This window comes from Podarcis tiliguerta, assembly GCF_965153285.1.
Source record: "Podarcis tiliguerta genome assembly, chromosome: 4".
In the NCBI taxonomy this organism is placed as follows: domain Eukaryota; kingdom Metazoa; phylum Chordata; class Lepidosauria; order Squamata; family Lacertidae; genus Podarcis; species Podarcis tiliguerta.
Genome location: NC_139537.1, coordinates 8,144,100 through 8,170,999, shown reverse-complemented (window position 1 = coordinate 8,170,999; position 26,900 = coordinate 8,144,100). Strand labels below are relative to the sequence as shown.

General features: G+C 47.2%; 1 long non-coding RNA gene across 1 annotated transcript; it reads right to left on the bottom strand.

Annotated features, from left to right (window-relative positions):
• Positions 1 to 586: 586 nt before the first annotated feature.
• Positions 587 to 19,877, bottom strand: LOC310675863. The gene is made up of 3 exons (XR_014510255.1): positions 18,960 to 19,877; positions 5,040 to 5,227; positions 587 to 683 (listed from the first exon to the last, which is right to left on the bottom strand). It is a non-coding gene; the product is annotated as an uncharacterized lncRNA (long non-coding RNA).
• Positions 19,878 to 26,900: the final 7,023 nt, after the last annotated feature.

Sequence of the window (26,900 nt, the reverse complement as noted above, 5' to 3'; positions counted from 1 at the left end):
AAGTGAGGTTACAGGGAACCAGGCAGAGGGCCTTCTCGGTGGTGGCGCCCTCCCTGTGGAACACCCTCCCTTCAGATGTGAAGGAAATAAGCAGCTATCTTATCTTTAAAAGACATCTGAAGGCAGCCCTGTTTAGGGAAGCTTTTAATATTTAATGCTGTACTGTTTTTAACACTTGATTGGGAGCCACCCAGAGTGGCTGGGGAAACTCAGCCAGATGGGCGGGGTATAAATAATATATCATTATCATTATCATTATCATTATCATTATCATTATCATTATCATTATTATCATCATCCCGTTCGCAACCAGAGGTACCACTGTATTTGATACTGTTATAATCTTACACTTGAAAAACCAAATAAAAATTATTTACAAAAAATAAAATAAATACTGTCCCCGATAATGGAGATGGAGCATGGCCTTTATGGGTAACACTGATGGATGCTGACCTTTCTCTCTCCCTCTCCTGTAGCTGAGTCTCAGAAGCTCTGCTGATCTCTCTTCTGGGCCTGTAGTCTTTCACTCAAGCGGAGGCCAGCTTCCAAAACGCTTCCCTGGTGAGCTGCTGAGTTTCACAGAGTGTCACTCACCTCTTTCCTTTGACAAAACGCTCACGTTGACTGTCATGTTTTAAATGCCAGCCTCGGCCTGTTTTCAGCACCTACGTTAAACTTTCCACCTGCAGGAGGATTGCAAATGTGGATGGTGGGACAACAGCATCAGGTCTCCCGGAATGGTCAACTTGTGGTGTGTGCATGTTTAAAAAGTGGGTTCATTTAAAAAAACAAAACAAAACCTACAACACACATATCTGTTGCACTTTTGACAGAACCAGTTTGGTCCAAAACAGCTCCCTCCCCAAAAACCTTTCTTGGTCTGGAGAAAAAATTGGAAATCTAAATTATCATTGTTGTTTAGTTGTTTAGTCGTGCCCGACTCTTCATGACCCCCTGGACCAGAGCACGCCAGGCACTCCTGTCTTCCACTGCCTCCCGCAGTTTGGTCAAACTCATGCTGGTAGCTTCGAGAACACTGTCCAACCATCTCGTCCTCTGTCGTCCCCTTCTCCTTGTGCCCTCCATCTTTCCCAACATCAGGGTCTTTTCCAGGGAGTCTTCTCTTCTCACGAGGTGGCCAAAGTATTGGAGCCTCAGCTTCAGGATCTGTCCTTCCAGTGAGCACTCAGGGCTGATTTCCTTCAGAATGGATCGGTTTGCTCTTCTTGCAGTCCATGGGACTCTCAAGAGTCCATCTTGGGTGGCCCTGCACGGCATAGCTCATAATTTCTCTGAGTTATTCAAGCCCTTTTGGCATGGCAAGACAGTGATCCATGAAGGGGTAAATTATCACAGAATCATAGAATTGTAGAATTAGAAGGTGTTATGTCTTCAGTGGTCTGTGTTTGCCTCATCTTGAGTTTGGACTAAGGATTCTGAGCCCCTGTGTTCTGATTCGATACATGATATCCAATCACAGAACATTTCAGGATTTGGGCCTCTGCCATTGGCCCTTAAACTCTGAATGGTGATTTGCAGCTTGGAAGTTTAGACAGGCAATCACGTTGGGAGTGGGAGTGGCCCAGGCCTTCAGAAATTTGTATAAGCAGTTGCTTTGCCCCTGTTGTCGAGTTCTGTTAGTTCAAGAAAGGTTCTTGCTGTTATTGCTGTGTCTTGCCTCATGGGAACCCAGCTACACTTCAGAAGGTGCCCCAAGAAACATCTAGTCCAACCCCTACAATGCTGGAACCACAGCTGAAGAATCCCTGACAGATGACCAGCCAACATCTGATTTAAAATCCTCCAGCGAAGAAGTCCGCCACCTGCTGGAAGTGTCCCTTCCAGTACTGAACAGCTCTTACCATCAGAAAGTTCTTCCTAATGTTTAATCGGAATCTCCTTCCTTCTAATTTGAATCCATCAGTTTGGGTCCTACCATCTGAGGCAGTAGAAAACAAGCTTGTTCCACCTGCCGTGTGAATTTGGGACAGAGAAAGCAATTCTTCACACAATACATAGCTAAGCTATGGTATTTGCACCTGCCAGTGGTAGTGAGGCCTACCAACTTGGATGGCTTTAAAACATACAAATATACAAATGGAAGATCTCATAGAATCATAGAATCATAGAGTTGGAATAGACCACAAGGGCCATCGAGTCCAACCCCCTGCCAAGCAGGAAACACCACCAGAGCACTCCTGACATATGGTTGTCAAGCCTCTGCTTAAAGACCTCCAAAGAAGGAGACTCCATCACACTCCTGGGCAGCAAATTCCACTGTCGAACAGCTCTTACTGTCAGGAAGTTCTTCCTAATGTTTAGGTGGAATCTTCCTTCTTGTAGTTTGGATCCATTGCTCCGGGTCCACTTCTCTGGAGCAGCAGAAAACAACCTTTCTCCCTCCTCCATGTGACATCCTTTTATATATTTGAACATGGCTATCATATCACCCCTTAACCTCCTCTTCTCCAGGCTAAACATGCCCAGCTCCCTTAGCCGTTCCTCATAAGGCATCGTTTCCAGGCCTTTGACCATTTTGGTTGCCCTCCTCTGGACACGTTCTAGTTTGTCAGTGTCCTTCTTGAACTGTGGTGCCCAGAACTGGACACAGTACTCCAGGTGAGGTCTGACCAGAGCAGAATACAGTGGCACTATTACTTCCCTTGATCGAGATGCTATACTCCTATTGATGCAGCCCAGAATTGCATTGGCTTTTTTAGCTGCCGCGTCACACTGTTGGCTCATGTCAAGTTTGTGGTCAACCAAGACTCCTAGATCCTTTTCACATGTGCTGCTCTCAAGCCAGGTGTCACCCATCTTGTATTTGTGCCTCTCATTTTTTTGCCCAAGTGCAATACTTTACATTTCTCCCTGTTAAAATTCATCTTGGTTTTTTTGCCCAGTTCTCTGATCTGTCAAGATCGTTTTGAAGTGTGATCCTGTCTTCTGGGGTGTTAGCCACCCCTCCCACTTTGGTGTCATCTGCAAATTTGATCAGGATGCCCTTGAGTCCATCATCCAAGTTGTTGATAAAGATGTTGAATAAGACCGGGCCCAAGACAGAACCCTGTGTACCCCACTAGTCATTCTTCTCCAGGAGAATATACAGATCTGTATATTGAACCTTCCTCCCTGGAGAAGGCAGACTGGCTCCCTCCTTGCTGTTCTTCAGCCGGCAGGTGAAAACATTGTTCCAACAGGCTTTTAGGAACTGACTGCTTTGAATGAAAGAGACAGCGTCCTATTGTTTTTATTGTAATTGTTTGTATGGTTTTAGTACAGTCATACCTTGATTGTCAAACACCCTGGAACTCGGACGTTTTGGCTCCTGAACACCGCAAACCCGGAAGTGATTGTTCCAGTTTGTGAACATTCTTTTGGAACCTGAAAGTCTGATGGGGCTTTCGTGGCTTCTGATTGGCTGCAGGAGCTTCCTGCAAACGGCCTTCCAGAACGGATTCTGTTTGACTTCCAGGGTATGACTGTACATTAGATAAAAGGTAAAGGTAAAGGGACCCCTGACCATTAAGTCCAGTCGCAGATGATTCTGGGGTTCCAGCGCTCATCTTGCTTTATTGGCTGAGGGAGACGGCATACAGCTTCCGGGTCATGTGGCCAGCATGACTAAGCTGCTTCTGGGAAACCAGAGCAGCGCATGGAAACGCCGTTTACCTTCCCGCCAGAGTGGTACCTATTTATCTACTTGCACTTTGACGTGCTTTCAAACTGCTAGGTTGGCAGGAGCAGGGACCGAGCAACAGGAGCTCACCCCATCGTGGGGATTCGAACTGCCAACCTTCTGATCAGCAAGCCCTAGTCTCTGTGGTTTAGACCACAGCACCACCCGTGTCCCTGTACATTAGATAGATAGCTTTAATTCGTTCCATGTTTAATTGGTTTTTTAAAAAAATGATGGGCTTTTTCCTACGTTTTTATCTGTTCTTACTTTTATCTGTATGGCTTCGTGAGTCCCTGTCAGGGAAAAAGATGGAGCATTAATAATAATAATAATAATAATAATAATAATAGGCTCTTGATAGCTGCTACTAGCCAGTAATATGCGACCCCCTCAAAGGTTGTCCAGAAGGGAATGCAGACCTTGGGATAGAAAAAGCTGCCATCCCTGCCATAAGCCTTTGGGCCTGTTTGAGTTTGTCTTTAAAACCAAAAGGCTTTAAATTGTGAGGGCCTTCAGACTTGGAGGAGGAGGGGGAAAAGAGAAGAATGGAATAAGAGATTGTTTGATCACCCTTCGAGCTAGGGAAGAGAGAGATAGAATCTTGGGTTGGCATTACCAGAAGAACCTAGAAGAGCCAAGAGCACCGGATAGAAGATAATCAGATAGAGGACTAGAGCAAAGAGCATCGGACAGTAGACTTTACCCACCCGGGAAGAATGGCGGATGAAGTTGATGGATTATATGGAACTGGCGGAAATGACTGGCAGAATCCGAGACCAGGGAGAAGAGTTGGTGGAAGAAAACTGGAAAAAGTTTAAAGATTATTTACAGAAAGGCTGTAAAGTTGAAGAATGTTAGAAAAATGTTGGAATGAAGTTATATGGCTTTAGTAGAAAGGTTATAAGGAATTAAGTATAGATAGATTAATAGAATATTAAAGGGGGGGGAATAAGGATAGAATGTGTTAAGATAATTATAGGATAGAAAATAGAGGAAGATGGAAAGGAATTGCTGAAACAATTAATAGAAGTGGAATACAAAAAGGGAGGTGTGAGGAGGTCGTTGAAATAAGTGAATGAAAGAAAGGATATTGAAATTGTTTGAGGTGTTTTAAATTGTTTTTGTTTGGTTTTGTTGGGTTAATGTGCTAGTGTTGTGTGGTGTCGTTGTATTGTATTGTATTCTTTTTTATCTTGTTTTCTGCTGTGTTCCCCCCCCCCCTTTTTTTGTGTAGTGTTTGAATTGCTGGAAAAGTAATAAATATTATTTTTTAAAAAAACAAAACCAAAAGGCTCACGGTCTGTCTTCCCAAAGCTGAATTCTTTCTGACTTCCTCAGCCATGCCATTGACATTTCTCACCCTGACAGTGGCTGTGGCGGCTAATGTAGCAACAGCAGCAGCTCTCTCAAAACCCAGGCGTTGAAAAGCCAACAGCTGTCCGAGGCAGAGGATGAAATGTGAGAAATGGAAGTTCTCAGCTTCGCATGGCCACAGCAGGCCGAGAGAGATCGCCGGGAGCCATCATCGCAGTTACCGGGCAGTTGCCCCTGTCGAAACCAAATCTCCTTTGAAACAGGCCCGTTAACATGCGGCAGGAGGAGAGAAGTAAGTGGGGGGTGAGGGGGGGGGAATAGGACGCAGGAAAAGAGAGTATTTCGTTTTCAAAAGCAGATCTAAGGTTCGGGAATAGCTCCAGCAGAGAAGCGAGCAGAGGACAATCCTTTGTGTGAAGGTATCTGCCGTTTGAAGGGTGTAGAGATACAGTGGTACCTTGGGTTACATATGCTTCAGGTTACATACGCTACAGGTTATAGACTCCGCTAACCCAGAAATATTGCTTCAGGTTAAGAACTTTGCTTCAGGATGAGAAATCGTGCTCCAGCGGCACGGCGGCAGCAGGAGGCCCCATTAGCTAAAGCGGTGCTTCAGGTTAAGAACAGTTTCAGGTTAAGAACGTACCTCCGGAACGAATTAAGTACTTAACCCGAGGTACCACTGTATAGGAAACGGCATTATTCCCAGGTGGAGCAGCAATCAAATCTCATACAATTGTGGAATTGTAGAGTTGGAAGGTACCCCGAGGGTCATCTAGTCCAACCCCCTGCAACGCAGGAATCTCAACACACGGTCCCCCATCCAATCGCGAACCATACCGGACCCTGCTTAGCTTTGCAAATGTGCGAGTAGTCTTATTGCTGCGCTGCTAGGAGACGGCACGCACTGCTAGGAGAAATGAATGGGAATTTTTTCAACTAAGAGAAAAAGCGAGTAAGAGGCCACATGGTGGAAGTTTATAAAATTAGGCACAGCAGGGAGCAAGCAGATAGGGGAAAGAACCTCCTCCCTTTCTCTTAACACTAGGACCCCTGGACAGACAATGACGCTGCATGTTGGAAGATTTGCGACAGATATAAGGAAGTCCTTTTCCACGCAGCGCATTGTTAACCTATGGAACTTCCTGCCACAGGAGGCAGTGATGGCCACCATCTTGGATGGCTGTGAAAGAGCAGAAACTCATGGAGGAGAAGGCTTTCAGGGGTTACTACGCCAATGGCTATGTTCTTCATCCACAGTTGGTCCCTTACCTTTCCTGCCCCGACCTGGCCACAATGATCCATGCAACGGTCACCTCCAGGCTTGACTACTCTAATTCGCTCTACACGGGGCTGCCCTTGAAGCTGTCCCAGAAACTCCAGCGGGTGCAGAATGCTGCAGCGAGGCTCCTCACGGGGTCTCTGCCATGGGAGCATATTCACCCAGTGCTTTTCAAGCTGCACTGGCTCCCGGTGGAGTACAGGGTCAGGTTCAAGGTGCTGGTTTTGACCTTTAAAGCCCTTCACGGCCTAGGACCCTCTTACCTACGGGACCGCATCTCCCGGTATGTCCCAGAGAGGACCTTAAGGTCCACAAATGACAACATTTTGGAGGTCCCGGGCCCTAAGGAAGTCAGATTAGCTTCAACCAGGGCCAGGGCCTTCTCAACACTGGCCCCAGCCTGGTGGAACACTCTGTCTCATGAGACCAGGGCCCTGCGGGATCTGATTTTTTTTCGCAGCGCCTGTAAGACAGAGTTGTTCCACCTATCAGTTTCATTCCCTCCCCAACTTTCTTTTTCCTTTCTCCTCCTGTGAAGAGGTTGCCTCTTAATCTTTTAATGTTGTATTTTAATCTTGTTTTTTAAAAAATTGTATTTTAATCAACTTGTTTTTATTATTGGTTGTTAGCTGCCCTGAGCCTGGTCTTGGCTGGGGAGGGCAGGACTAAATTATTATTATTATCATTATTATTATTATTATTCTGAATGATAAAAGGTAAACAAAAAGGACCCCTGGAGTTTTCTTTGCCCTTCCCTTAATAGCATTAAGAACATGGCCTGTTTGCTTCTAGAGAATGGTGACTGTTATGGTAAAATCTGGGTGCGAGGCTGCTCTGCCACCCAGCTCGTCGGACTAAGTCCGCGGGTCCCTGCGGAGGAAAATGAGTTCAGCCGGAGACAGGAGCAAACTGCAGAAGATCCATGTTTATTGCGCAACAGGTTCAAGGCGAGATTGAACCGCGAGAAAGGGGTGACATGAACTTTTGAAACTTCCCTCCATGTCCCAGAATACAGTGCAAAATACATCCCAGTTACATCATGAATACATTAAGAAGAGGTTGGGTTACACAGGATTAACATATGGAGGAGGGAGGGGGAATATGCAGAGCTGGAGATATGCGCAGATAAGCACATCCTGAGTACCGGTGATGAGAAGACAATGGTCCATGTATGCATAGTCTGCCACCTGGCATTGCCCAGAGGAAAGGCTTGGCAGAGTGATTTGATAGGATTAGGGTCTTGACACTTTGCTTGAGGGATTGTGGAGGACAGGGGAGGTGTCATGGAGTCCTGGAGAAATTGAGCAAATTGGCACGTTGATTTTCTATGAATTTTATAGATTTTAGTCCCTTTTGTCATTGACAATTGGAAATAAATGGATATATTGTAGTGAAGAAGGAGGTGAAGAAGACATGCCCCCCCCCTCCGTATCAGTGACTTAATGCCACTTCCTTTTATAAACTGTACACACATACACACAAAAATGTAGCTGTCTGGTCTCCTTGTTGCTCACCTACTCCCATTGGCCAGTTCACCTCCACATGAAGGAGACCACCCAGTGCTGACAACCACAGCCATTGGCCCCTGCGTTCTGCCAGGCAAGAGGGAGTGGACCGCCTTTATATCAACACAGCTGCCATGTGCTTTTGTGACATCACAGGCAGTCCACAGCCAATGGCAACAGCTGAGGAGGCATCACCATAACCTCCTTAGACCTCACAATGGTGGATGCAGCTCATCTGTATTGGTTGGTAAAGGTAAAGGACCCCTGGATGGGGTTCCGGCACTCATCTCGCTTTCAGCCTGAGGGAGCCGGCGTTTGTCCACAGACAGCTTTCTAGGTTATGTGGCCAACAGGACTAAACCGCTTCTGCTGCAACGGGACACCGTGAAGGAAACCAGAGCGCACGGAAACGCCTCCGGAGTGGTACCTATTTATCTACTTGCACTTTGACGTGCTTTTGAACTGCTAGGTTGGCAGGAGCTGGGACAGAGCAACGGGAGCTCACCCCACCGTGGGGATTCGAACCGCCGACCTTCTGATCAGCAAGCCCAAGAGGCTCAGTGGTTTAGACCACAGCGCCACCACAGGAGAGGAGAGTGCACTTGGGTCCTACTTTTGGCATTCCCACCAGCTTCTGGTTGGCCTTTTTGAGAACAGGATGCTGGACTGGATGCCCCATTGGCCTGATCCTGCAGGCTGCTCTTATGTTCTTGCTCCCTAGCTCATGCTGGCCCCTCTTCAGACACTCTGAGCTCCTCACCCTCTTCCTCAGGATCGGTCCATCCCCTCACAAGGCCTGCCAAGAAAAATAAAGAATTTATTCATGTATGCTACAACAGCGGCAAGAGTCTTGATAGCACAAGGATGGAAGAATGAGGAAACCCCGACAAAAGAACAGTGGCAAGAGAAATTGATGAACTATGCAGAACTGGCGAAACTGACATACAAACTGTGAGATAAGGACAACTGTGACTTCAGAGAAGAATGGGAACTTTTTACAAATTACTTAAAAAGACAACAAAGGTAAATTAGATAACGTGTGGTGAATGCGGTGGAAGTCTTTTATAATATTTTAACGAGGATTTATATATCGTAATGTTTGAAGTATGAATTTGGAATAATTGATTGTGGAAAGTATTTTTCCCTCTTCATTCTTTTTCTTGTTTCTTTTATCTTTTGTCTTTCTTTTCTAGTCTGCATTCTGGGAAATAGTGTAGATAAATGTTTTAATGTATTGTTTCTTTTCATATTTTTGTAACATTTAATAAAATTTAATAAAAATAAAAAATAAATAAAAAGGCAACAAAATGAATTGGACTCCTTGGCAGGTTTTGAATAAACATACACAAATTTATTGACTGTTTACGTAGTAGACACATAATTTAAGGATTTATACAATTTTGCAGTATGCAGAGAATAATGTGTGTTGAGAAATCAGAGAGAGGAGCTGAGGGAAATCTCGGGGGGGGGGGAGCGAGGGTTTGATGGGGGGAAGGGGGGAAATAATGAATATGATATGTTTTGATATTTTGTTCAGTTGAAATTGTTAATAAAGGATCGGTCCATCCCCTCCATGACATCGCCATAGGGTTCAGGACATGAATGGACCGGCCTCCACTCAGTTGCTTTCCCCCCACCCCTCACAGTACCACATCCGTGGAGCAGGTGCTTGCTGGGAACATCTCCCGTACGCCGCGAAGAACCGCCAGACCCAGGCGACCGTAATTTCTAAGCACAAAGAGGACCGAGTACCTCGGCACGTCAGAGGAGCCCCCTGCTTCCCATGGTAAAACCAGGAACAGATTCCAGGTGTAGCTCTGTGATTATTATATACCAAGAAGTCAGCCATCTGTGCACGGTGTGTTTCTGCATCGTTTTCTTTCTTCCGTGGATGAGAAAGGGCGATTTGGGGGTGGTGGGGGGGTGGGAACCATTAAGTGTTATTAGGTGAAGAGAATTTGGATTCCTGTTCCAAACTTCTCCCTTCAGGCTAGGAACAATTTCCTGCCGCTCTTCCCTCCCCCAACCCCGCCAGACACTTCGAGATGAGGAAAGGACTTCAAAGAGGTGTTCTCAAAGCACACCCGCCCCCCGAAAAACGACAGGCATCCGTTAGCAAAAGTATCCATGTTGTGATACGCCACAGATTGCTGCGGTTTGCAAACCAGGCCCCGGGGTCACGAACGGCTGGCTCTGCAGTTAATGCGACTTGACAGCTCGTATTATATTCTCTCACTCATGGATGGTAGAATCAGGTCCCGTTACATATGGAGGAAATCCCTCTGGGTCAAGGTGGAAGAAACATAGCGGAGAGCGCCGTATTCCCTGGGCAGCCATTACCCTCCAGAGCACCGTACGGCGCACACGTGCTCATACGCCTTCCGACTTTGCCAAGAGGAGGAATTAGCAGCAAAGATTGAGCCCAGGCAGCAAGTGCGGAAATGCAAGAGGTGTCGCCGGTGGCAGAAGCAGCCCAGCATTTTCCAGCCCGAGGGCGGCATTCACTTCTGAACATGGCTCAGGACCGCAATACCTCAAGGACCGCCTCTTTCCATATGAACCTACCTGGACCCTGAGGTCGTCTTCTGAGGCCCTCCTTCGTGTGCCTCCTCCTCGAAAGGTCCAGAGGGTGGCAACACGAGAACGGGGCCTTCTCTGCAGTGGCTCCCCGTCTGTGGATTGCTCTCCCCAGGGATGTTCACCTGGCACCTTCTTTATACACCTTTAGGTGCCAGGCAAAAACGTTCCTTTATAACCAGGCCATTGGTTGATCTATTGTCTTTGTCCATGGGGTTTTCTTGGCAGGGATACTGGAGTGGCTTGCCGGTTCCTGCTCCAGGTGGATCACGTTTGGTCGAAACTCTCCACTATGACCTGTCCATCTTGGGTGGACCTGCACAGCATAGCTCATAGCTTCTCTGAGTTATTCAAGCCCCTTCGCCATGGCAAGGCAGTGATCCATTAAGGAGGAGACTCTTGAGAGTCCCATGGACTGCAAGAAGATCAAACCTATCCATTCTTAAGGAAATCAGCTCTGAGTGCTCACTGGAAGGACAGATCCTGAAGCTGAGGCTCCAATACTTTGGCCACCTCATGAGAAGAGAAGACTCCCTGGAAAAGACCCTGATGTTGGGAAAGATGGAGGGCACAAGGAGAAGGGGACGACAGAGGACAAGATGGTTGGACCGAGTTCTCGAAGCTACCAGCATGAGTTTGACCAAACTGCGGGAGGCAGTGGAAGACAGGAGTGCCTGGCGTGCTCTGGTCCATGGGGTCACAAAGAGTCGGACACGACTAAACAACAACAAATTGGTTGATCTAAGGGATGCAGGTGGTGCTGTGGGCTAAACCACAGAGCCTAGGGCTTGCTGATCAGAAGGTCGGCGGTTCAAATCCCTGCGATGGAGTGAGCTCCCGTTGCTCGATCCCTGCTCCTGCCCACCTAGCAGTTCAAAAGCACGTCAAAGTGCAAGTAGATAAATAGGTACTGCTCCAGTGGGAAGGTAAACGGCGTTTCCGTGCGCTGCTCTGGTTCGACCAGAAGCGGTTAATCATGCTGGCCACATGACCTGGAAGCTGTACGCCGGCTCCCTCAGCCAATAAAGCGAGATGAGCGCCGCAACCCCAGAGTCGGTCACGACTGGACCTAATGGTCAGGGGTCCCTTTACCTTTTGGTTGATCTTATTGACATCCAACACCCTTTTAGAATGTTGCTTTTTTGGGGGAGGGGTTATTGGGTTACTGCTTTGGGTTTGATTTTATATTTTGGGGTCATGTTGTGAACCTCCCTGAGACCTTCGGGTATAGGTTGGTGTATAAGTTGAATAAATAACGATAATGATGATGGGAGTTGTAGTCTAGCAATATTTGGAGGGCTACAGGTTCCCCCATCTCTGCTACTGACGTAGGACTGGATTTTGGAGCGAAGGACTTTCAGATGAGCTTCAGCCCTGGTTAAAAACTTCTTCTGTACTCCGCTTGGAGGTCCGTGAAGCTGCCCCAGGGTCCTTTGCAAGGGATCTTAACACACTTTGGAAAGAAAATGGAAAAAAAATGCCATGGGGTTTGTGGGGAGCGACGGCGGGCGAGGTATATTCCAGCTTCACACAGTAGAATAGTGTTTTCCATTAAACTTGGGGCTGTTCATTCTTTTAATGAGCTGAGTACTGCAGTCCCGTACACATTTCAGGTAACAGGATCTCCCTCTGTACGTTTCTTTTTTCTTAACAGTGTCTGATTTAGGGATCTGCAAGGCTGTTTCCACGATTTCCAAGTTATTCCACCTTCGGTGACTCCTGTGAAGTCTGCAGCAGAGCTCCCCTGGAAAAACTATTGAAAAGCAAACCCGCTTTCACGTCCCCTATAAAATTCGGTTCTGTTCAGGGTAATTCTCCATTCTAGACATTCAAAACCTTTACCGAATTGTTAAAAGCCATTTATCCACCGTGCGATTAAAGGACAGAATATTTTGGCAAAGGCATAGATCTTTCCTTCAGACGGGGAGTATTTTGTCTACCTCATTTACAGCCTGTACAAAGCCATATTTTTTAACATTCGAGACTCCGCTATTTTTCCATTTTCGTTCCTACCTACCCTGACCCATAAACCAGTTTTACTTCCCTTGGTGCCACAGCCTGTCAGTCCAGATTAGAAAGTTTGGGGACTCGAACAACCCACTAATATTGACACCCACATTTCTTTTCCCCCATCCAACGTTTATGACCCAACAGCGGATTTCTTTCACTTTTTGAAAGAATCACTGTGCCAAACACGATCGTGGAAGAAAGACTGGGTTGTTGTTGTTTAGTCGTTTAGTCGTGTCCGACTCTTCGTGACCCCCTGGACCAGAGCACGCCAGGCACTCCTGTCTTCCACTGCCTCCCACAGTTTGGTCAAACTCATGCTGGTAGCTTCAAGAATACTGTCCAACCATCTCATCCTCTGTCGGCCCCTTCTCCATGTGCCCTCCATCTTTCCCAACATCAGGGTCTTTTCCAGGGAGTCTTCTCTTCTCATGAGGTGGCCAAAGTCTTGGAGCCTCAGCTTCAGGATCTGTCCTTCCACTGAAGGACCCAGGGCTGATTTCCTTCAGAATGGAGAGGTTTGATCTTCTTGCAGTCCCTGGGACTCTCAAGAGTCTCCTCCAGCACCATAATTCAAAAGCATCCATTCTTCGGCGATTTTTATTTCATTTTTTTATTTTTATTTTTTGTTAAATATGAAAAAGAGGCCTTATGAAAATTCACCAGCATTTTAGTGCAAACTGTATACAGATGTTTGTATTACTCTGCAAGCAATCTTCCCTAACACATTTTAAAATCTTGTTTTCACACATACTTGCATTTTTATACACACACTTCACTGCAGGATAGACTTTTCTGTCCACATTACTTGCCTGGCGAACTGCATTGCAAAATTCAGAGAAGTGCGAGTTTTGAAGCACAGCCGTGTTTCAATTCTCATATTATTTCAGACACAGACTTACCAAGCTAAACATTGACCATTTATAAAAATAATAGCAGATTTGAATTCCTCACGCCCCATATTTTTAAGACCCCTCAATGAGGAAATTTGCAAAAATTAAGTTTCACCCCCCCCCTTAAAATGGCATGCTAGTAATGACTCGTGAGCGGCCTACCTTGCAGAAACAACATAATTTTTGCAATTTCACAATGCCACAGAATTTAGCATCCATTAGCAGAACAAGGGTGCAGAATTTAGAATTCTGTAAAGCAACACAAGTCTTTCAGAGCTCGAATTGTTCTGTTTTTAATGACTGATGTTTTAATGTATTTTTAATCATTTGTTGGAAGCTGCGCAGAGTGGGAAGGGTAGAAATAAGCTATTATTGTTGTTTGTTTGTTTGTTTGTTTGTTTGTTTGTTGTTGTTGTTGCTGCTATACTTCTTTATCCAAAGTGTTCAATATCCTTTTTGTTTAACAAATAGAATTGGGGTAGGTAGGTGGGTGCATGTTGTGGATGAAAAACACGTATTTTTCTTTTCTTTAGAAAATGATCTCACCTAACTGTAAACGTCCCCTAATAGTCGCTCGTAGATAAATCACTGGTGCTTATTTTATTAGTGGTTTTAAATACAATAGCAGCATTTTTATGATTTGGCCCTCGTCTCCATTCCCTGCCCTGACGCAGCACCTCTCCATCGGAGTTGGCTGCGGCCGTCAAACAAGGCTGGATCCCATTACAAACACAGGAAAAGAAGAACACCTTACGAAAGCGAAGGGGAAAGAAGAAGAAATTTGTTTGTTGCAGAGAATCCAGCCGCTTAAGAGCCCTTAAAGGAAACCTTGTGTGCGTTCCAACTTGTCGGCTGAGAACAACCCAAAGCTATTCCATCTGTGCTGAGGCATAGAAATGCCTTATCTGTTTGGCCCCGGATCAGAGACTCGACAATCTGGCTAAGAAGGGCTGGCAGATCTGGTGAGACAGCCAGGTGGAACGTGCTTGCTATTTAATTAAAAGGGCTGGCCTTAGAAGTGAAGAGATTCTGTAGAAATGGCTGGTCCTGATTGCTTTGCTTAGCACGGATTTCCCCAACCTGGTTCCTACCAGATGTAGGAAGAATGTAAGGACAGAAGGAGAGCCCTTTTGGATCAGAACAAATGCCCATTTAGCTATAATGGCTAAGTTCTGCCCTCTATAGTTGGAGGCATCAAAACTTCTGAATACCAGTTCAGTTTGCCGATCAGAACGTCGGCAGTTCGAATCCCCTCGACGGGGTGAGCTCCCGTTGCTCTGTCCCAGATCCTGTCAACCTAGCAGTTCGAAAGCACATCAGTGCAAGTAGATAAATATGTACCACTGCGGTGGGAAGGTAAACAGTGTTTTCACACACACTGGCTTCTGTCTGTGGGAAGGTTTACTTTAGCAGAGTTAAAGAATCCCCTTTATAAGTTTATGCAGCGATCAGCTTGTTTCCAGTGAGATTCCATTGAGCACATGGTTTGATAATATGGACAGACTAGCTACATACGAACGAATTCCATGTCGGCGCAAAATACGAATGGATAAAAATGAAGAAATCTATTTAAGCGATAAGGCGGATAGTGGTGGGAATTAGGGGGAGGAGAGAGAGGTGAGGAAATATTGTTTAAAAAGGTGTAGTCATAGGTATATCAGTGTATTCAAATCTGAATTGTCAAATTTTGTTATTATGGTTTTTCTTGTATGTGTCTTTTGCAGTTGTTGTTCGTATCAAAAAAATGATTAAATAAAACAAAAGCAACAATCCCCTTTATAAGTTTATGCAGCTTGTTGCTGACTCGTCTGAGTTCTACTAGTAAAGAGAACACACATGAATCTGATTCATGTTAAAATAAAACTGTTTTACTCTCAGATTCATTCAGGTTTACAGAACCATACCTGAAGGCAGGGACGCAGGTGGCGCTGTGGGTAAAAGCCTCAGCACCTAGGGCTTGCCAATCAAAAGTTCGGCGGTTCGAATCCCCGCAGCGGGGTGCGCTCCCGTTGTTCGGTCCCAGCGCCTGCCAACCTAGCAGTTCGAAAGCACTCTCGGGTGCAAGTAGATAAATAGGGACCGCTTACTAGCGGGAAGGTAAACGGCGTTTCCGTGTGCGGCTCTGGCTCTCCAGAGCAGCGATGTCACGCTGGCCACGTGACCCGGAAGTGTCTTCGGACAGCGCTGGCCCCCAGCCTCTTCAGTGAGATGGGCGCACAACCCTAGAGTCTGTCAAGACTGGCCCGCATGGGCAGGCGTACCTTTACCTTTTACCTGAAGACAGGCTTAGGTTACATAACAAGCAAATAAACTATACCAGAGGGACATTGGTCCTGAGGCGACTGCAAGGGAGCAGTTATCTTTCAAAACTACCAGCAACCGACAAACTGGTTGTCACAGCAACCGGTTAGAACATGGAGGCCGTTAGTCGGAATGCTGTACTTGACTGCACCTTTACATCCCACACTGTCAGGGAGTCCCATTGTGCCAGAAGCGGTTTAGTCCTGCTGGCCACACGACCTGCAAAGCTGTCTGTGGACAAATGCCAGCTCCCTCGGCCTGAAAGCAAGATGAGCGCCACAACCCCATAGCCACCTTTGACTGGACTTAACCATCCAGGGGTCCTTTACCTTTACCTTTTACACCTGCTCTGCCCTCCAAAGTTGGAGGCATCAGTGCTTCTGAATACCAGTTGCTGGAAACCACTGGAGGAGACCCCGTTGCTCTTGTGCTCGGATCCTGTTTGGGAGTTTCTCACAAGCATCTGGGTGATCCCCATGAAAATAGGATGCTGGAGTAGATGGGCCATTAGCCTAATAATAATAATAATAATAATAATAATAATAATAATACCCTGCCGTCTGACTAAGTTGCCCCAGCCACTCTGGGTGGCTTCCAACATAAACATAATAAAACAAAACACTTTCCTAGACAGGGTTGCCTTCAGGTGTCTTCTAAAACTTGTATAGTTACATATCTCCTTGGCTTGGGGGTCGCCATAATGCCATACTGTAAGGAGTGCGTGCAGGAGCCGGGCCCTGTGACCAGTAGGGCTTCGCAGGATTGGGGCCTTCCTAAGTTTGTTCTGGAGAGGCATGGCGCGGCCACACAGGTGAGGCCGTTTGGTAACTCACAGCACCTGGTGGCAAGAGCCAGGAAAGGGATATAAGGTCAGCATTTCCCTTCGGCTCTTTGCCACAGCAACACGTTCCCTGCCTTGCTGCGTTTGGCTCCTTGCTTCCTGATCCTTGGACCTTGGCTCCTTGACTCCTTGCTTCCTGACCCTCAGACCCCTGACTTCGTGACTCCTTGCTTCTCGACCCTTGGACCCCTGACTTCATGACTCCTTGCTTCTTGATCCTCGGACCCTTGACTTCATGACTCCTTGCTTCTCGACCCTCGGACCCCTGGCTTCATGACTCCTTGCTTCTTTATCCTTGGACCCCTGACTTCATGACTCCTTGCTTCTTTATCCTTGGACCCCTGACTTCATGACTCCTTGCTTCTCGACCCTCGGACCCTTGACTTTGTGACTCCTTGCTTCTCGACCCTCGGACCCTTGACTTCGTGACTCCCTGCTTCCTGACCCTCAGACCCCTGGCTTCTGGACTCTCGTTCCTGCTCCCACCCCGCCATCTTGCCCCCGGTCCCGACGTCCTCAGCCGGGACTTCAATTGCCCGTAGACCAGACCGTGACACATACCCTCCAACATTTCTTTGATGAAAATAGGGACGTCGTAAGGAAAAGTGGGACATTCCGGGGTCAAATAAAAAAACTGGGACGGCTTCTGTAAAATCCAGGATTGTCCCTGGAAAATAGGGACACTTGGAGGGTCTGGTGGGCCATTGCACTGATCCAGCAGGTTCTTCCTAGGTCCTTGTGTTATGGTTAAATTCTCCAAAGCACTGGTGTTGTTAACAGCTGCTTGAAGGTTTCCCTTTAACCTTTTCTCCCCAACACACAGATCTCCCCTTTGGAAGATAAGCTGCTGTAGAGAGTCAAACTGTCAGTCCATCAACTAGCAGTGGCCAGAGGCTCAGGCAAATCTCTTCCCCAACCACATCAGGAACTGCTGGGAACTGAACCCAAGACCTTTTCCATGCAAGGCAGATGCTTTCTCAATGAGCTGCAGCCCTCCTCCTCGCTCCACCCGCCCTGTAGCCTGCAGTCTTGGCAAGGAGTCCCTCGCAGGTTAGGCTCCGCGATCTGTAAACACTCAAGTAATTATAGCATTAAAACAAGAGACACAGATTACGGCGGTCCCGATAGCATCACTCTCACCTGGAGTAATGAGAAAGGGAGTTGGGGCTTTTGCGAGCGCAGCCGCCATTATGAGCCTGAAGAGGTCTGCAGGTTTTGAAATCGCCTGCCTTGTCATCTTCGGGACAGCTCTGGATTATTAAAGAAAACAGTGCAAGAACGCAGGGAGCTGACTTCATAATGCTGAGCCAGAACGTCGGTCTGTTTAGCTTAGTATTTGCTGCTCTGAATGACAACCAGAGGCCTACGCCAGTGGCCAAAATTGTGGAAGTTCTGAGGTTTGATGGCTCATAACACCACTTTTTTGGAGTAGTGCCATAAAACTATATATCAGGGGAAAGATAATTTAATGAAGACTGTAATGCAACAAAGTTTGTTCAATTATCTGTATTCTATCAATCAAACGTTATAGCCACATAACCAGAAAAAGGAAGCACAATTTGCTTAGGTTGATATGCAGTTGCCCCTCCCCCCCCCAGCTTGTTAAACGGCTTGGGACACATATACCTAAAGGGGCAACTCTCCTGATACCAGTTTTTTAGTTTTCTTTGCCCTCCCCTTAACAGCATTAAGAACATGGTCTGTTTGCTTCTAGGAGAATGGTGACTCAGTGCCACTTCCTTTAATAAACTGTACACACAGGGGTAACTGTGCCCCTGAAGGACCAGGTGTGCAGCCTGGGAGTCATTTTGGACTCACAGCTGTCCATGGAGGTGCAGGTCAATTCTGTGTCTAGGGCAGCTGTCTTCCAGCTCCATCTGGTACGCAGGATGTGACCTACCTGTCCACGGACTGTCTCGCCAGAGTGGTGCATGCTCTGGTTATCTCCCACTTGCCCTACTGCAACACGCTCTATGTGGGGCTACCTTTGAAGGTGACCCAGAAACTACAACTAATCCAGAATGCGGCAGCTAGATGGGTGACTGGGAGCGGCCGTCGAGACCACATAACACCTACACTTGAAAGACCTACATTGGCTCCCAGTATACTTCCGAGCACAATTCAAAGTCCTGGTGCTGACCTTGAAAGCCCTAAACGGCCTCGGTCCAGGATATCTGAAGGAGCGTCTCCACCCCCATCGTTCTGCCCGGACACTGAGGTCCAGCTCCGAGGGCCTTCTGGCGGTTCCCTCACTGCAAGAAGTCAAGTTACAGGGAACCAGGCAGAGGGCCTTCTCGGTGGTGGCACCCTCTCTGTGGAACGCCCTCTCACCAGATGTCTAAGAGAAAAATAACTACCAAACTTTTAGAAGACATCTGAAGGCAGCCCTGTTTAGGGAAGCTTTTAATGTTTGATGCGTTACGGTATTTTAATATTTTTTTGGAAGCCACCCAGAGTGGCTGGGGAAGCCCAGCCAGATGGGCAGGGTATAAATAAATAAATAAAATAATTATTACACACATAGACAAAAATGTAGCTGTCTGATCTCCTTGTTACTCACCTCCTTCCATTGGCCAGTTCACCTCCACATGAAGGAGACCACCCAGTGCTGACAACCACAGCCGTTGACCCCTGAGTTCTGCCAGGGAAGAGGGAGTGGACCACCTTTATATCAGCACAGCTGCCATGTGCTTTTGTGACATCACAGGCAGTCCACAGCCAACAGCAACAGCTGAAGAGGCATCACCACAACCTCCTTAGACCTCACAACGGTGGATGCAGCTCAACAGTTCTTATCTGTATTGGTAGGTAAAGGTAAAGGTGACTATGGGGTTGCGGCGCTCATCTCGCTTTCAGGCTGAGGGAGCCAGCATTTGTTCACAGACAGCTTTCCAGGTCATGTGGCCAGCAGGACTAAATTGCTTCTGGCCATGATGGAAACCTGAGCGCACAAAAACGCCGCTTACCTTCCTGCTGCAGTGGTACCTATTTATCTACTTGCACTGGTGTGCTTTTGAGCAGCTAGGTTGGCAGGAGCTGGGACAGAGCAATGGGAGCTCACCCCATTGCGGGGATTCGAACTGCCAACCTTCTGATCGGCAAGCCCAAGAGGCTAAATGGTTTAGACCACAGCATCATGTTAAGTGTCCGTGTTACGTGTATTGGTACCAAGGAAGGACACACTACATTTTGGGAGGAGTATTTTTCAGCCCAGTGGCTGCATTCCTTTGTGTCCTCATGAGAAGCAGTGTGACTTTCTCCTAATATACACATTTGTACACGTCAAAGTGCAAGTAGATAAATAGGTACCACTCCGGTGGGAAGGTAAACGGTGTTTCTGTGCGCTGCTCTGGTTCGCCAGAAGCGGCTTAGTCATGCTGGCCACATGACCCGGAAGCTGTATGCCGGCTTCCTTGGCCAATAAAGCAAGATGAGCGCCGCAAGCCCAGAGTTGGCCACGACTGGACCTAATGGTCAGGGGTCCCTTTACCTTTACCTTACATGTACATATCCAGGGCCGTCTTAACAGTGGCGTAGCGTGGGTTGTCAGCACCCAGGGCAAGGCAAGTAATTTGCGCCCCCTAACCCGGGGCAAGGCAAGTAATTTGCGCCCCCCCCCGCTGCACTGTCCCTCCCCCAGATAGTCCCTCGCTCTCTCTCCGCACTGCACCACACGCCTGGCACCCTCCCCTCCACAGTGGGCGGCGACCCGGCGGCTCGGATCGGATTTGCACAGCCAGCACTGCAGTGAGAGAGAGTGAGTGAGCCAGGTAGGGGCAGAGAGCTGCAAGTGCGAGCGCGCCCCCCCAGATGTTGCGCCCGATGCAGCCGGCCCCCCCTGCACCCCCCACGCTACGCCACTACGTCTTAAGCATATCTGGTGCCATGGAGCAAAGAACCCTCCAGCGCCCCACCCTCTATTTCCCAGAGTTGTCAACCATTTCCCAAGCTTCTGCCGTGGATCGCTCTCCTCCTGCGGAGGCTTGCAAGGCAAGCTTTACACCCGCCAGCCATATGGTTGATGGGGTGCAGCTGTTGGGCATGCAGAAGGGAAAGGAGAGGCCGCCAGCAAAGCTGCGCAGCTCCCCCACTCGCTGGGGCGCCCCTGGGAGCCTGGCGCCCTGGCACAATGCACCAGTAAACCCAATGGGAAAGAAGGCTCTGGTCATATCACAGCAGAGCAATTTCCATCTTGGATGATTTTTTAAGAATCATATGCAGTTTTATGCACGCTATACCTCCGCATATGCATCTTTGGGATAGCTCAGTCAGTAGAGCAGGAGACTCCTAGTCTCAAGGTCAAGGGTTCAAGCTCCATGTTGAGCGAATGGTCCCTGCATTGGAGGGGTTTGGACTAGATGTCTCTTACGGTCCCTTCCAACTCTTTAATTCTATGATTTCTTGGCCGGATAACTGCACCGCAAAATTCAGGGAAGGGCAAATTTTGAAGGATGGTTATGTTTCAGTCTGAGCATTGTTCCCGGCAGCGTAAATTATGTAGGTTCACCTTTAAACGTGAACTGAATTGAGTTCCTCCCCCATCCCCAGTGGCGTAGCGTGGGGGGTGCAGGGGGGCTGGCCGCACCAGGCGCAACATCGGGGGGGGGGGCGCACGATCGCACTCGCAGCTCTCTGCCCCTACCTGGCTCACTCACTCTCTCTCGCTGCAGTGCTGGCTGTGCGAATCCGATCCGAGCCGCCGGGTCGCCGCCACTGTGGAGGGGAGGGTGCCAGGCGTGCGGTGCGGTGCGGAGAGAGAGCGAGGGACTATCTGGGGGAGGGACAGTGCAGCGGGGGGGTGCAAATTACTTGCCTTGCCCCGGGTTAGGGGGCGCAAATTACTTGCCTTGCCCCGGGTGCTGACAACCCACGCTACGCCACTGCCCATCCCTACCAACAATAAATATCTCTTGGCCGCTTTGCAGTGGTTACTTACATATCAGGTTAGTGTCATTCCTGCTGCCTTGCCTTTCCAGATCCAAACAGGAATGTTTATTGTTCTGCCTCTCAAGAGTGGAGCTCTGGGCAGCTAAAAATACCCTCTGATTTCTTTCTATATTTATGTGATGTTGTTTACACGGGCTCTTACAAGCAGGAACTGGCAAATGGTTGCAAGAGGGAGGTGTGGGAAGGCTCCCAAATAAAGGCCGGTTTGAGCTTGGCTTCCCGCACAGAGAAGATAGCAGTACATTGAAATATATGAAGCGAGGGCATATCGTTGACACACAACAGGCCTGGGTTTCTGGCAGTTCGTGTCCGTTTTTTTAAGAGTACGCAAGGACTCAGTGTGGGCAAAGCAAAGTCTCGCTTGTGACCTTCCCGCATTTTGAGCACCTATCAAAGATTCTTGCATCAGCGGTATAATTGCAGCCCAGAAATTGATCATACATTAGCAGTTAGGTATCTATGCAAATGGGATGCGGGTGGCGCTGTGGGTTAAACCACAGAGCGTAGGACTTGCTGATCAGAAGGTCGGTGGTTCGAATCCCCACGATGGGGTGAGCTCCCGTTGCTCGGTCCCTGCTCCTGCCAACCTAGCAGTTCGAAAGCACGTCAAAGTGCAAGTAGATAAACAGCGTTTCTGTGCGCTGCTCTGGTTCGCCAGAAGTGGCTTAATCATGCTGGCCACATGACCCGGAAGCTGTACGCCGGCTCCCTCGGACAATAAAGTGAGATGATAAGTGCTACAACCCCAGAGTCGTCTGCGACTGGACCTAATGGTCAGGGGTCCCTTTACCTATCTATGCAAAGCGCAGGTGTCAATCAGAAATGAAATATCACGATTTTGAGTGAGGATGGATTATGTGTGCTGTGGGAAAAGTGGAGAGAGAAATGTTCCCTTAATAGAAGAATTTGGGGCATCCAATGAAGGCGAACAACGCTGGAAGATTTTCTTTTGGGGATTATAGGGACAGAACTACCAAAATTGTATAGAAATTTATTTATGTGTGCTTCTACAACAGCAAGAATGGCAACTTAAGAAGAATGACAACTTAAGTTGACAGAATATGCGTAGACTTACAGAATAAGAGAACAAGAAGAACATACGTTTAGAGAAGATTGGAAAACGTTTATTGAATATATGGGAAATAACTGTATACAGCTGAAAATGCTGGCAGCATTAAGATAAATCCAATAGTGTAAATAAGTTTTGACAGATGTAAGAATGGAATAAATTGTATAGTTTCTGCAAAATATGCAGGGATTTATGATATGTAAAATGAACCATAGAAAGAGAAGAAGGGGAGTCATTGATATGTAAAAATGAGGTTACAGTGGTGCCTTGCAAGACAAAAAGAATCCGTTCCGCGAGTCTTTTCATCTTGCGGTTTTTTCGTCTTGCGAAGCAAGCCCATTAGCGGATTAGCGCAATTAGCGCTATTGACAGTTTAAGGGCTATTAACGCCTATTAAAGGCTTAAGGGATTAGCGGTTTTGCTGCTAAAATGCTATTAGCAGCTTAGTGCTTCAGAAAAAGGGGTTTTGGAGCGGGAAAAAACCTTAAAAATTTTCGTCAGTTTTCGTCTTGCGAAGCAAGCCCATAGGGAAATTCGTCTTGCGAAGCGTCTCTGCAAACGGAAAACCCTTTCGTCTTGCGGGTTTTCCGTCTTGCGAGGCATTCGTCTTGCGGGGCACCACTGTACTGAGTTGTCCCCCCCCCTCCATATTCTCCCCATCTGGCCCCACCGGATTTCTTTCTTTTTCCGAAACTGAAATCTGCACTGAAAGGGCACAGATTTTACCAACATTTCACACATCCAAGCTGCTGTGACGAGGGAACGGAAAGCAATACGAAAAAAGGACTTCTCCAGAAGTTTCTAACAGTCCTACGAATGTTGTCAACGGTGCATTGTATCAGAGGGGGCCTACTTTGAAGGCCTGTAAGGTACTTATCTTTGAATATTTCTCTCTGTCCGATTTCTGTGGCCATTCACCAAACTTTCCGGCCACACCTTGTACGAACGCATTAGTGACAATAACACATAAGAATGAATTGGATTAGGGGGAATTGCAAAAAATAAAATAAAAATGTATCCTTTGTGAAATGCACATCATTTGCACATGTATATTATGTGAAATGCAGAGGAAATGCATGTGATTTTTTTTTTATGAGAACATTTTTTTCCCATTAAAAAAATCGCAAACCGATGCGGTAAAATGAACTCAAGTTTGGAAAGCTGCAAAAAGGAGAGAAATCGAAAGGGACAGGTTGGTCCATTTCTCTTTGTGTGGGAATTTCCTTTGATTCTCCCCTTTGCAGGCTGCAGAACCTGCTGCCTCCAATTTCACCTCCTCTTGCAAAACCCATCATCATCATCATCATCTCGTCCTCTCCCGCAGAACGTGCAACATGATCGCAGTAATCTCTTGCTCTCTCCCTGTACCTTTTCCAGTTCTGTTATAATCTTTCCGTGCGCGAAACAACCTCTGATTTATACCAGCACCGGAGCCCTGAAGCCTTTCTCGCCCCCACCTACCCCCCTCCTTTTAATTCTGCACCTGCATTGTACGGCTAAAGGCTTCGGGGATTGCAATAACTCTCCCCAATCTCTTTCCCAGGCAGTGCGGTGTGCAGCTCAATCCCACTTTAGGAGAGATTTCCTCTCCTGCTCCTTAACAAAAAATAAATAAAAATGGCTTCGAGTGATGTTAGAAGCCATCAGCTAGCCAGATGCTGAAAGGAATGGGATGGAAATCCTACTAAAATGTTTGTGATACGCTCTGTCTCTTCGCTTAGCACATGCAATAGTGGAATCTTTGCTTTCATGCCTATTAACCATGTACCGTATTTTTTGCTCTATAAGACTCACTAAAAAGTAAGGGGAAATGTGTGTGCGTCTTATGGAGCGAATGCAGGCTGCGCAGCTATCCCAGAAGCCAGAACAGCAAGAGGGATTGCTGCTTTCACTGCGCAGCGATCCCTCTTGCTGTTCTGGCTTCTGGGATTCAGAATATATTTTTTTCTTGTTTTCCTCCTCCAAAAACTAGGTGCGTCTTGTGGTCTGGTGCGTCTTATAGAGCGAAAAGTACGGTAATTTCTGCTTCAGCTTGAAGCAGGTGACTCAGCCGGCTGCACTTCCATACCAGTCATAGAAGAGTTGGAAGGGTAATGTTGCTGGAATTTCCTGGAAATATACAGAATACCGCAGTCAGCAGCAGCGTCCAGGCGGAAATCAGGAAAACGTCCGGGGAAATCCGGCATCCCATGTATGGCAACCCATGTTGTCAGTGTCGCCTTTGCCGATTTGCCATAAAACTGTGAATTTACCAAAGAAACACCCCAACAACTTTGAGTAAAACTTTTTTTAAAAGCTCAACCGCTGTTCAGTGTCCAGTCCCTGGCTTGAGCGTAGTTAATTAAAAAGGATGATTTGTTGTGAAAATAAACAGATAGCTCTGGGCGGTTTTACACAGCCTTCTCCACTATCAATTAAGATGACCCTTCTGAAGACTGCTTCCGGCGAGACCAGAAGCGGAACTTTTGGTTCATACGTCTTGTTTTGCTTCCTGTCTTGCAGCCCTCCCATTCGTCGAGACCTCGGATTGAGTGGGTCAGCTCCCTCCTCTTCCCCATTCTCTGAGAGGCTGTCTCTTAACTCTTTCCCGTAACCAAACAATTTAACCCCTGTGTTGCAAACAGTAGTCAGTAATATCCAAGGCAACACGATGACCAAATACAATGATACGATATCAATATACAGTGGTGCCTCGCAAGACGAAAAGAATCCGTTCCGCGAGTCTCTTCGTCTTGCGGTTTTTTTCGTCTTGCGAAGCAAGCCCATTAGCGGCTTAGCGGATCAGCGCTATTAGCGGCTTAGTGGGCTTAGCGGATCAGCTGATAAGCGGCTTAGCGGATCAGCTGTTAAGCAGCTTAGCGGCTTGGGAAAAGGGGGGGGAGGAAAAAACCCCCGCAGGAACTCGCAAGACATTTTCGTCTTGCGAAGCAAGCCGATAGCAAATTCGTTTTGCGAAGCACCTCCAAAACGGAAAACCCTTTCGTCTAGCGGGTTTTCTGTCTTGCGAGGCATTCGTCTTGCGGGGCACCACTGTACACTCTTTATATAATATGAAAGTCAGCAGTGACTACATAACTTTATGACCACTGCTCCATAGCAATTGTTGTTAGACTTTTCCATTCACCATATAGATGGGTTTATGAAGCATTTCTGTATCCTTCTGCTGTGCTGAAGAAGAATTCCACGAAACAGTGGGTATATCCAGAATCACTGTTCACCACGTCTGTTTGCAAACTACTTCGGCAGCGTTGGACGCCATAAACAAAGCTTTACAGTCTGTTTTCACCAGATAAGAATCTGATAAATTGCTTCTTTCAGAGACTTGCATAGACTTCAGAGACTTTCAGAGTTTATATTGATATTGTATCATTGTATGTGGTCATCATGTTGCCTTGGATATTACTGACCATTCTTAACTCTTTCCCGCCTGTTTGTGCTTCCGACGAGCTTTGACTGTGTTCTAGTTTGCTCTCAGCCATTCCCTTATCAGCTGGCATTCCAAGGGGCGGGGAAAATTGGTACTAGCCGGTGCTGCTTTCTTCAGTTGGCAGCAACCCTTCCCTGGGAGCTGGATCATTCATGACAACCACTTTTCTGTCTGGATCATCTAGTCCAACCCTCTGCAATGCAGGAATCTCAGCTAAAGCATCCATGACAGATGGCCATCCAGCCTCTGCTTAAAAACCTCCAAGGAAGGAGAGTCCACCACCTTCTGGGGGAGTCTGTCAAAAAGCTCTTGTTGTCAGAAAGTTCTTCCTGACGTTGTTGGAATCTCTTTTCTTGTAACTTGACGCCATTGGTTCGAATCCTACCCTCCAGAGCAGGAGGAAACAAGCTTGCTCCATCTTCCATTTGACAGCCCTTGAGATATTTGAAGATGGCTATCATATCTCCTCTCAGTCTCCTCTTCTCCAGGCTAAACACACTCAGCTCCTTCGACTGTTCCTCATAAGGCTTGGTTTCCAGACCCTGGATCATCTTGGTTGCCCTCCTCTGCACGCGTAGCCATATAGGATGCATTCAGATGCATTAGCTTTTCCTGATTACAATGCTAACACCTCTGTTCAGTTTTCTGCTCCATGAATTTCCTCATAGCCCTTTCTACCATGAATTTATCCAATCCGATTTAGCCATCCTATTTGGTTGCAATCTCCTCCCCCCGCAGAAGCACTTTCTATACTTATACTTTGCGCTGTGTGAAGAAAGACTTTTATCTGTTCTGAATCTTCCAACACCCATCGATTTCTAGTGTTGCGAGACAAGGAGGAAAACTTTTCTCTACCATAAATAATTTTATGAACCTCTATTGTATCACCGCTTGCTTGCCTTTCCTCTAAAGTCTCAAATGCTGCGGCTGTTCTTCATACGGCAGTTCATCCATCCCCTTGATCATTTTGGGTTTCCTTTTCCAAACATTTCCCAACTTTGCAATATCCTTTTTGAGGTGAGGCGACGCCAACCGCATAGGGTACTTGAAAAGCGGTC